The 12148-nt window shown below is 39.8% G+C and overlaps 1 pseudogene; it reads left to right on the top strand.

Moving 5' to 3' along the window:
* The first annotated feature begins 10274 nt into the window (after positions 1-10274).
* Positions 10275-11723, top strand: LOC138843455 (small ribosomal subunit protein eS24 pseudogene; annotated as a pseudogene).
* The last annotated feature ends 425 nt before the right edge of the window (positions 11724-12148 follow it).

The raw sequence follows: 12148 nt of genomic DNA, 5'->3' as shown, positions 1-12148 counted from the left end.
ATTAGATTTTTTTTTAAGATTTATTAATTATTTATTTGAAAGACAGAGTTACAGAGAGAGGTAGAGACATAGAGGTCTTCCATCCACTGGTTCACTCTCCAGATGACTGAAACACTGGAGCTGTGCTGATCTGAAACTAGGAGACAGGAGCTTCTTCCAGGTCTCCCACATGGGTGCAGGTACCCAAGGACTTGGGCCGTCTTCCACAGCTTTCCCAGGCCATAGCAGAGAGCTGGATCAGAAGTGGTGCTCTGCGACTAGAACCAGCGCCCATATGGGATGCCAGCACTTCAGGCCAGGGCTTTAACTCACTGCACCACAGCACCAGCCAATGCATTAGATTTTAAAAGATATTGCCTTATTTGAGAATATGTTAATTCAGTGACCACTTATTTGCAATGAAAATACCCATGGCTGACATTAGAGTTCCAGCATTACCTTAAAGGTTGATCTTATAATTATACTAGTTGTTATGGCCCATTGATAGAGTTATTAGTCTGGTTACAATATATCTAGATGCCAATGCTTGCTTAGCAAAAATTATTGGCATGTAGCCCACATCATTTGTCATTATTGCTTGGTTTCATGGCTTCTTTAAGGTTTGTGTTTCTGGATAACAAACCAATGCATGCATTCGGAACAGCAATAATAGCATCAAATTCAGCAGAATTGTGTGCAGCTGCATTTGAATAGTTTTGTTCTTACTATTTATCTTATTTATTTGGAAAGTAGATTTGAGAGAGAGACAGAGACAGAGACAGAGACAGAGAGAGAGAAAGATCTTCCACTGGTTCACTCTCCAAATTCTTGAAATAACCAAGGCTGGATCAGATTGAATCCTGAAAACTGGAACTCCATCAAGGTCTCCTATACGTGTGGCAGTGTCCCAGTACTTTGGCCATCCCCTACTGCTCTCCCAGGCACATGAGAAGGGATCTGGATCAGAAGTGGAGCAGCAAGAACTTGAATTAGTGCTCATATGGGATGCTGGCATCCCATGAAGAACCTTAACCCACTGAGCCACAATTTTGGGCTCCTTAAATAGCTTTTATTGTTTGATTCTGTGAGTGACATTTCCTATATCCTAACATAAGATATTTTTTTTTTGGACAAGCAGAGTTAGACAGTGAGAGAGAGAGACAGAGAGAAAGGTCTTTTTTCCATTGGTTCACCCCCCAAATGGCCTCTACGGTTGGTGCGCTGCAGCCGGCGCACTGTGCCGATCCAAAGCCAGGAACCAGGTGCTTCCTCCTGGTCTCTCATGTGGGTGCAGGGCCCAAGCACTTGAGCCATCCTCCACTGCACTCCTAAGCCACAGCAGAGAGCTGGACTGGAAGAGGAGCAACCGGCACAGAATCTGGCACCCCAACCGGGACTAGAACCTGGGGTGCCGGTGCTGCAGGTGGAGGATTAGCCAAGTGAGCCGCAGCGCCAGCCATAAGATCTTGTCTACATCCATACAAACCTGTACATGCCCTATCTCATCTTTTAACAAGACTGACATAAAACAATGGAAGCCATAGGTTTCCACAGTGGAATTTATCACAAAGTCCAGATTTGGTTGCATCATTTATTTTTCCTTTCCTATTAAAATTTTTATGAAAACAATGAGGACAGATTTTAGGTAGTTCATAGGTACAGATCCAAGAAGACAATCACACTTCCCTCGACACCCTGCTCCTTCAATACTCTTCCCTCTCGGTCATGTCTTCATCAATGTGTCAAAGAGATAGTTTGAATCCACTCTATATTCACAGGCTTAATTCACCATGTATGATAATATTCAACAAATAAAATGTGTGAATACTGCAGTTACACAGAAGTCTAAATATGAGCAAAATGTGACAAACATTTCCGAATATTAGACCTGTACTAAGTAAAGAGTTCAATACTAGAAGGAAAAAAAATGAAACTTCCTCACCAGAAAAGACAAGGGATGCAAGCAATCATGGAATCTAAACATTTTATTTTCACTCTGAAATATTACAATCTTAAATGTTTGTTAATTAACACACACCAGGGTAAACATATGATGTCTGTCTTCTGGGGACTGGCCTATTTCACTAAATATAATGGTTTCCAGTTGCACCCATTTTGTTGAAAAGACAGGATTTCATCTTTTATTACTGAACAGTCTTCTGACGTGTATATACATACTAATTTCTTTATCAAGTCATTAGTTGGTGGATATCTGGGTTGATTCTATAATTTAAGTACTTCAAATTGAGCTGCAGTGAACATGGAAGTACAGACAAGTCTCATTTGTTAATTTCATTTTGTTTGAATAAATTCCCAGGTCTGGAATTGCTAGGTCATTTGGTAGGCCTATATTGAGATTTCTGAGATATTTCCATACTGTCTTGCCACGTGGCTAAACAAGTTATATTCCCACCAAGATTGGATTAGGGTACCTTTTTACCACATCCTAGTCACCATTTCTTGATGATTAATTTTTGTCAGGGAGCCATTCTAATTGGGGTGAGATAGAAATTCATTTTTATTTGTATTTGCATTTCCCTGATGGATAGCCATTCTGAGCATTTTGTCAAATATCTATTGGCCATTTGAATTTCCCCTCTGGAAAAATTTCTGTTAATGTCCTTTGGCCATTTTTAACTAGATTATTAGTTTTACTGCTGAATTTCTTGGAGCTCAAGAACTTAACCTTCATTTATACTTTTTAAAAACTTTTTTGACAGACAGAGTGGACAGTGAGAGAGAGAGACACAGACAAAGGTCTTCCTTTTGCCATTGGTTTACCCTTCAACGGCTGCCGCGACCAGCGAGCTGCATCTGGTGCACCGAGCTGATTGGAAGCCAGTAGCCAGGTGCTTCTCCTAGTCTCCCCTGTGGGTGCAGGGTCCAAGGACTTGGGCCATCCTCCACTGCACTCCCAGGCCACAGTAGAGAGCTGGCCTGGAAGAGGGGCAACTGGGACAGAATCTGGCGCCCCGACTGGGACTAGAACCCAGGTGCCAGCGCCGCAGGCGGATGATTAGCCTAGTGAGCCATGGCGCCAGCCTTGACCTTCATTTATAAAAGACAGCTTATTTGATAAAATATTCTGCATTGACAGTAATGTTTCTTTGTTGCTTTTTACTTTCATTTTTTTCTTTGACTATGTTTCTCCATTTATTTTTCAGCCTTTAAGATTTCTAATAAGAAATCAGTGATTAGTGTAATTGTTGGCAATCTAGTGTCTCTCTCATGCACATTTAAAAACCTTTTATTCATTTTTATTGAAAGTTCAACTATACTGGGTATTTGTGAAGAAATTTTCTGATCTTGGGGCCAGTGCTGTTGGCATATCTGGTAAAGCCACCGCCTGCAGTGCCAGCATCCCATATGGATACAAGTTCGAGTCCTGGCTGCTCCACTTCTGATCAAGCTCTCTGCTATGGTCTGGGGAAGCAGTAGAGGATGGCCCAAGTGCTTGGGGCCCTGAACCCTCTTGGGAAACCTGGAAGAATCTCCTGACTCCTGGCTTCAGATCAGCACAGCTCCAGCCATTGTGGTCATATAGGGAGCGGACCAGCAGAGGGAAGACCCCTCTCTCTCTTTCGTCTCTCTCTCTCTCTCCCTCTCTCTGTCTCTCTACTTCTTCTTTTTTTAAACATTTATTAAATAAATATAAATTTCCAAAGTACAACTTTTGGATTATAGTGGCTTTTCCCCCCATAACTTCCCTCCCACGTACAACTGTCCCATCTCCTACTCCCTCTTCCATCCCATTTACATCAAGATTCATTTTCAATTATCGTTATATGCAGAAGATCAATTTAGTATATACTAAGTAAAGATTTCAACAGTTTAAACCCACACAGAAACACAAAATACAATGTGCTGTTTGTTAGAGTTATACCGTTAATTGACATAGTACAACATATTAAGGACAAAGATCATACATGGGGAGTAAGTGCACAGTGACTACTGTTGTTGATTAAACAATTGACACTCTTATTTATGATATCAGTAATCACCCGAGGCTCTTGTCATGAGCTGCCAAGGCTATGGAAGCTCTAGAGTTCACCAGGCAGAGTGGACAGTGAGAGAGAGAGAGAGAGAGAGACAAAGAGAAAGGTCTTCCTTTTTGCCATTGGTTCACCCTCCAATGGCTGCACGGCCGGTGTACTGTGGCCGGTGCATGGCACTGATCCCAAGCCAGGAGCCAAGTGCTTCTAGTCTCCCATATGGGTGCAGGGCCCAAGCACTTGGGCCATCCTCCACTGCACTCCTGGGCCATAGCAGAGAGCTGGACTGGAAGAGGGGCAACCAGGACAGAATCTGGGGCCCTGACCAGGACTAGAACCCGGTGGGCTGGTGCCACAGGCAGAGGATTAGCCTATTGAGCCGTGCCACCAGCCAACCACCTCTGATCTTATTTAGACAAGGCTATAGTTAAAGTGGAAGTTCTCTCCTCCCTTCAGAGAAAGGTACCTCCTTCTTTGATAGCTCATTCTTTGTGCTGGGATCTCACTCACAGATCTTTCATTTAGGCCATTTATTTATTTATTTATTTTGCCACAGTGTCTTGGCTTTCCATGCCTGAAATACTCTCATGGGTTTTTTAGCCAGATCTGAATGCCTTAAGTGCTGATTCTGAGGCCAGAGTGCTGTTTAGGGCATCTGCCATTCTGTGAGTCTGCTGTGTATCCTGCTTCCCATATTGGGTTGTTCTCTCCTTTTTAATTCTATCAGTTAGTATTCACAGACACTAGTCTTCTTTATGTGATCCTTTTGACAGTCCTATCATTATGATCAATTATGAACTGAAAATGATCACTTTGACTAGTGACTAGTTTTTGTAGCTATTTTGAATGGGATTGACCTTAGAAGTTCTTTCTCAACTGTGGTATTGCCTGTGTATATAAAGGCTGTTGATTTTTGTTTTTTGATTTTATATCCTGCTACTTTGCCAAACTCTTCTATGAGTTTCCACAGTCTCTTAGTAGAGTTCTTTGGATTCCTTAAATAAATAATCTTATCATCTGCAAAGAGGGATCGTTTGACTTCTTCCTTTCATATTTGTATCCCTTTTATTTATTTTTCTTGGCAAATGGCTCTGACTAAAACTTCCAGAACTATATTGAATAGCAGTGGTGAGAGTGGGCATCCCTGTCTGGAACCAGATCTCAGTGGAAATGCTTCCAACTTTTCGTATTCTGGCCGTGGGTTTTGCATAAATTACTTTGATTGTATTGAGGAATGTTCTTTCTATACCTGGTTTGCTTAGAGTTTTCATCATTAAAGGGTGTTGAATTTTATCGAATGCTTTCTCTGTATCTATTGAGATAATCATATGGCTTTTCTTCTGCAGTCTGTTAACGTGGTGAATCACATTGATTGTTTTGCGCACATTGAACCATCCCTGCATACCAGGGATAAATCCTACTTGGTCTGGGTGGATGACCTTTCTGATGTGTTGTTGCATGCTATTGGCCAGAATTTTATTGAGGATTTTTGCATCTATGTTCACCAGGGATATTGGTCTGTAATTCTCTTTCAATGCTGCATCTTTTTCAGGTTCAGGAATTAAGGTGATGCTGGCCTCATAGAAAGAATTTGGGAGTATTTCCTCTTTTTTGCTTGTACTGAATAGTTTGACGAGAATTGGAGTCAGTTCTTCTTTAAATGTCTAGTAGAATTCAGCAGTGAATCCATCTGGTCCTGGGCTTTTCTTTGTTGGGAGGGCCTTTAATACTGATTCAATTTCTGTCTCAGTTATGGGAATGTTTAGGTTTTCTATGTCTTACTGGTTCAATTTAGGTAGGTTGTGGGTGTCCAGGAATCTATCCATTTCTGATAGATTACCTTGTTTGCTGGCATACAACTCTTTGTAGTACTTTTGATGACTCTTTTAATTTCTGTGATGTCTGTTGTTACATTCCCTTTTTCATCTCTGCTTATTGATTTGGGTCTTTTCTTTTTTTAGTTATTTGGGCCAATGGGGTGTCAATTTTGTTTATTTAAAAAAAAAAAGCTCTTCCTTAGGCTGATCTTTTGTAATGATTTTGGATTCAATTCTGTTGATTTCTTCTCTAATTTTAATTATTTCTCTTCTCCTACTAGATTTGGGTCTGGTTTGCTGCAGTTTTTCTAGAACCTTGCGATGCATTGAAAGCTCATTTATTTGGTGCCTTTCCAATTTCTTGATGTAGGCACCTATCACAATAAACTTCCCTCTTAACACTGCTTTTGCTGTATCCCATAAGCTTTGATGTGTTATTTTGTTATCTTCCTTTTGATTTCTTCTATGACTCAGTGTTCATTCAGGATCATGTTTTTCAGTCTCCATATGTTTGCATATGCTCTGGGGATTCCTGAGTTGATAATTTCCAGCTTCATTCCACTGTGGTCTGAGAATATGCATGGTAAGATTTTAGTTCTTTTGAATTTGCTGAGACTTGCTTTATGGCCTAGTATGTGGTCAGTCCTAGATTATGTTCCATGTACTGCTGAGAAGAATGTGTATTCTTCAAGTGTAGGATGAAAAGTACTGTAGATATCTGTTAGATGCACTTGGGCTATAGTGTTCATTAAATCTGCTGTTTCCTGGTTGATCTTCTGTCAGGTTGATTTGTTTATTTCTGAAAGTGGAGTATTGATGTCCCCCAATATTATTGTATTGGAGTCTAAGTCTCCCTTTAATTCTTTAACATATCTTTAAATAATCTGGTGCCTTGTATTCAGGTGCATATACATTTATTATACTTATATCTTCCTGTTGAATTGATCCCTTTATCATTATATATTGACCCTCTTCATCTCTCTTAACAGTTTTTGTGTTAAAGTTTATTTTGTCTGATATTAAGATGGCTACGCCAGCTCTTTTTTGGTTTCTGTTGGCATGGAATATCTTTTTCCAAACTTTCACTTTCAGTATGCATGCATCTTTGCTAGAAAGATGTGTTTCTTGTAAGGAGCAAATAGATGAGTTTTGTTTTTTAATCCATTCAGACAGTCTTTGTCTTTTAACTGGGAGTTGAGGCCATTAACGTTCAATGTGACTATTGATAAGTAGTAACTTTGCCCTGCCATTTTCCCAAAGATATTTTCTAACATATGCTTTGAACTTCCTGTGATCTTTTGCTGTGAGGTTTCCTTCCTTTACCTTCTTTCATATTGATGACCGTGTTTCTGTGTTTCTGTGTGTAACACATCTTTAAGCATCTTTTGCAGGGCTGGACAAGTGGTGACAAATTCTTTCAATTTCTGTTTGCTATGAAAGGTCTTTATTTCACCTTCATTCACAAATGAGAACTTTGCAGGATATAATATTTTGGGATAGCAGTTTTTTTTTTCTCTTAGTACCTGGGCTATATCTCACAATTCCCTCCTGCCTATAGGCTTTCTGATGAGAAGTCTGCTGTGAGTCTAATTGGAGATCCTCTGAGAGTAATCTGATGTTTCTCTCTTGCACATTTTAGAATCTTTTCATGATATTTCACTTTGTTGTTTAATTACAATGTGTCTTGATGAGGATCTCTTTTGGTCTTATTTATTGGGGCTTCTATGTGCTTCCTGTATTTGGATGTCTCCTTCCTTCTCCAAACTGGGGAAGTTTTCTGCTAGTATCTCACTAAAAAGGCCTTCTAATCCTTTCTCTCTCTCCATGCCTTCAGGAACTCCTGGAACCTGAATGTTGATTTTTTAAATAGTATCCTGTAGATTCTCAACAATATCTTTTAGATTTCTAATTTCCTCTTATTTTCTTAGGTTTGACTGTATACTTTCCTGTGCTCTGTCTTCTAAGTCCGATATTCTCTCATCTACCTACAGATTCTGATTTAAGGCTCTCAAATGTGTTTTTCATTTGTTCTATTGAATTCTTCATTTCATTTTGATTTCTCTTCAATATCTCAATTTCATGTTCTATTAAATTCCTCATTTCATTTTGATTCCTCCTTAAGATTTCATTTTCATGAGAGAGATTTTCTGTCCTGTCCTGTATGGCTTTCTGTAGTTCATGCATTTGTTTTTGAGAACTTCTAAATGTTGTTATCATAAATTTTTTGAATTTTGTATCCTCCATTTCTTCTATCTCATCATCTTCATATTCTTGTATTGGAGTGTCATGTTCATTTGGGAGCATCACGATGTCTTTCTTGTTATTTCCTTAGTTTTTGTGTTTGTTGTTTGGCATTGTGGAGATATTCTTTGTTTTCTTTTTTTCTCACTCTGGTGGCTTTTTTCGTTATACTATGTCTCTAGATTAAGTGGACTGTCTGCTTTTGTTGAATCTCTAGAGGTTTGTGGTGGGTGTGGACAGAAAGCTCTGTTCAGTTCTTCAGGGTTAAGGGTGTGCCAAAGGTGACACACCCAGGTTTGATGTGGTAAATCTTCTCTCTCTCTCTTTTTTTTATTCAGGAGGGAAGTAATTCCACTCAGCTGAAATCTCCTTAGTGGCAATCAGTGCCTGAGCACTAGCCCCAGTGGGTATAATATTTATCTGCTCTGTCCCAAGGACCACACAAAGGATCTGTTCAGTCCTCACTGTAAGCTCAGATTCCCTGTAAGCCAGTGCAGCCCATGCTTGTGGCATCTCCCACTAAGACTACTCAAATCTCAGCCACACTGTCAGTTATACCACACACCCTCAGGTTGTTTTTTCACTGTCCCAGTTCTTAAGCTCCACACATTCATTAGGTCTTAGTCTCTTGTTATTACTCCCCACCAGAGTGAGGTTTTTCTGTTGCTGATTGCTGAGTGCAGCCCCGAGCTGGCCCAGCATTATGTATGTCCAAAATGGTGTCTGCTCTATCAGCTCCCAGGCTTTTGTAAGGTGATTGGAGAGATAGAATCATGTCCATACCATCCTTTTATTTTTTCTCTCCACTAGTTAGGCTGGTGTTTATTCCCCCATGGGGCTTCAAGCCTTGTTCCCTTTAGGCTCTTCCTGCCATTTTTCCACCAGTGTCTCAGGCTACTGTGGTTTCATCTCACTTCTCTTTCCGGCACTGGTGCAGAGCTCTCAACAGCTTGAGTCCCAAGCTGTGGGTACCTGTGCCCTCCACGTAGGTCCACTGTGTCCCTCTAATTATGCTGTTTTTCCTTAATTCTTCCATGACACTACACTATCTTCACTTTTATTAATCTGTCTTCTGGACTATCAGTAAGCTGCCTTCCAATCCGCTATGTTGGCTCCTACTGATTTTTGATTATTGAACCATCCCTACATACCATAGATAAATCCCACTTGTTTGGGGTAAATTATTTTCCTGATGTGTTGTTGGACTTGTTTGGCTAGAGTTTTGTACAGAATTTTAGCATTTGTGTTCATGGGAAATTGGTCTGTAGTTCTCTTTCTCAGTTGCATCTTTTTCAGATTTAGGGATTAAGGTGATGCTGGGTTCATAGGAAGAACTTGGGAGAATTCCCTCCTTTTCAATTATTTTGAATAGCTTGAGAATAATTGGAGTTAGTTCTTTAAATGTCTGGTAGAATTCAGCAGTAAAGCCATCCAGTCCTAGGTTTTTCTTTTTTTGACGGCCTTTATTAATGATTCAATTTCTGTCTTGGTTACGGGTCTGATTAGGTTTTCTATGTGTTCACAGCTCAATTTCAGTTGGTTGCATGTGTCTAGGAATCTATCCATTTCTTCCAGGCTTCCTAGTTTGTTGGCATACAGCTCTTTGTAGTAATTTCTGAAGATTACTTTTATTTCTATGGTGTCTGTTACATTTCCTCTTTCATCTCTAATTTTATTAATTTGAGTCTTCTTTTTTTTGCTAGTTCTGCCAATGGTGTATCAATTTTATTTTTTCAAAAAACCAGCTCTTAATTTTGCTGATATTGTATATTTTTGTTTCAGTTTTGTTGATTTCTTCTCTAATTTTAATTATTTCTTTCTCCTACTAGTTTGGGGTTTGGTTTTTTTTTTTTTATGTTTTTGAGATCCTTGAGATGCAGTGATAGCTCATTTATTTTTTGCCTTCACAATTTCTTGATGTAGGCACCATTTGCTCTGCCACAGTGCTGACCCTGGAAATGGAAATTTGAAATCCATGTATACAACAAACTTTTAAATTTTGTATGAAATACTTATGCTATTAAAAACTATAAATGGATTTCAAAACACATCTTTAATTCCATTCTTCCATGAATTATTCAAAGTACAATCATATATATGTATTCTAATTTTTGCCATAATTTCAATATTGCATGCTTACCAGTGATTGTAACATGCACAGAATTTGTTTTGAGGAACAACAAATTTTTTTTTCTTAGTACTTGAAGGTTAACTAGTAGAATCTTATTTTATAAAACTTTTTACCATGTTTGATCTGTTCATTCACAGTAAGAACATTCCAAATTTATCTGTCATAGTATTGTATTTGTAATATCAACTTGTTTTCATCAGATTAGTTCTTGTGAATATGAGACTGCTGTGAAAGTATATAAAAACTCACAGCTATTTTATCTTATTTGTGGACTGTAACTTTATGAATAAGGTATCACTCTTTTTTAAAGATTTATTTTATTTATTTGAAAGACAGAATTACAGAGAGAGGTAGAGACAGAGAGAGAGAGGTCTTCCATCTACTGCTTCACTCCCCAGATGGTTGCAACTGCTGGAGCTGAGCCCATCCAAAGCCAGGAGCCAGGAGCTTCTTCAGGTCTCCCACATGAGTGCAGGGGCCCACGCACTTGGGCCATCTTGTACTGCTTTCCCAGGGCATAGCAGAGAGCTGTATCAGAAGAGGAACATCCGGAATTAGAACCAGTGCCCATATGGGATGCTGGCACTTCAGGCCAGGGCTTTAAACTGCTGCGCCAGCTGGAGCCATGGCTCACTAGGCTAATCCTCTGCCTGCAGCACTGGCACCCTGTTCTAGTCCCGGTCAGGGCGCTGGATTCTGTCTCAGCTGCCCCTCTTCCAGTCCAGCTCTCTGCTGTGGCCCGGGAGTGCAGTGGAGGATGGCCCAGGTCCTTGGGCCCTGCACCCACATTGGAGACTGGGAGAAAGCACCTGTCTCCTGGCTTTGGATCAGCACAGTGCACTGGCCCCAAGGCACTGGCCATAGCAGCCACTTGGGGAGTGAACCAATGGAAGGAAGACCTTTCTCTCTCTCTCTCTCTCTCTAACTCTGCCTGTCAAAAAATTCAATAAATAAATAAATAAACTAACTGCTGTGCCACAGCACCAGCCCCAGGTATCACCCTTTATACCTTTTGTCTCAGTTGAATTGAGTTATATTTCATTTGATATTTATAGCAATATAGTAGCATTTTTCTTTTTGTAACGATCAGCTGACATAATGAATGCCACAGTACTATTTGTACCAGGAAGTTCATAACTAACCGACCACTTCAGAGGGAACAACTGGTCACTGATGTGCTCCACTCTGGGAAGGCAACTGCTCCACAGACAGAGATTTGTGAAAAACTAGCCAAAATATGCTAGATGACTCCTGATGTCATCTATGTATTTGGATTTAGAACCCATTTTGGCAGTGGCAAGACAATGGACTTTGGTATGATTTATGATTCCTTGGATTATGTTAAGAAAAATGAACCCAAACATTGACTTGAAAGACATGGCCTGTATGAGAAAAAAAATCTCAACACAACAGCAAAAGGAGTGTAACAACAGGATGAAGTTCAGGGGAACTGCCAAAGCCAATGTTAGTGCTGGCAAAAAGCTGAAGGAGTAAAGTTTTTGTGGTGACTTTATCTATGGTGATTTTGTGAATTTTTCATGAGAATTAATAAACTGTAAAACTTTAAAAAATGTGTGGAGTGAACTGTGTTTTTTCTGTGTGGGGTACATGTGCTTTACTCAGTTAAATGATCCAGGAGACACTACAAAGAAGAAATGATGACAGTTTACAGTGACTATTTGTGCTGCAAATACTAGAGTGTGGGGCAGTTATTAGCTCAATCTCAGGCACAGCCATGTTCTAGCTTTTCCTTTTCCTGCACTCTTTATTCTAGCAAATTGCACTTGGATGATGAAGTCCAACCAGTGGTTGGAGTACTTTTTTTCTGTAGCCCAATCATCCCCTCACAGCAGCACTGCTTCAAAGAAAGCTTTCCAGGTGCACTGTCCACCCTACCTTGAAGGATCACATCAAATAATAAAGCTTTTATTCATTTTTGTCAAAGTTGAGTTACTGGTACCATTATCCTCATAAAATATTATTAATAT

Source organism: Oryctolagus cuniculus, chromosome 8 (assembly GCF_964237555.1).
Source record: "Oryctolagus cuniculus chromosome 8, mOryCun1.1, whole genome shotgun sequence".
In the NCBI taxonomy this organism is placed as follows: domain Eukaryota; kingdom Metazoa; phylum Chordata; class Mammalia; order Lagomorpha; family Leporidae; genus Oryctolagus; species Oryctolagus cuniculus.
This window is presented reverse-complemented; position numbering and strand designations above follow the sequence as displayed.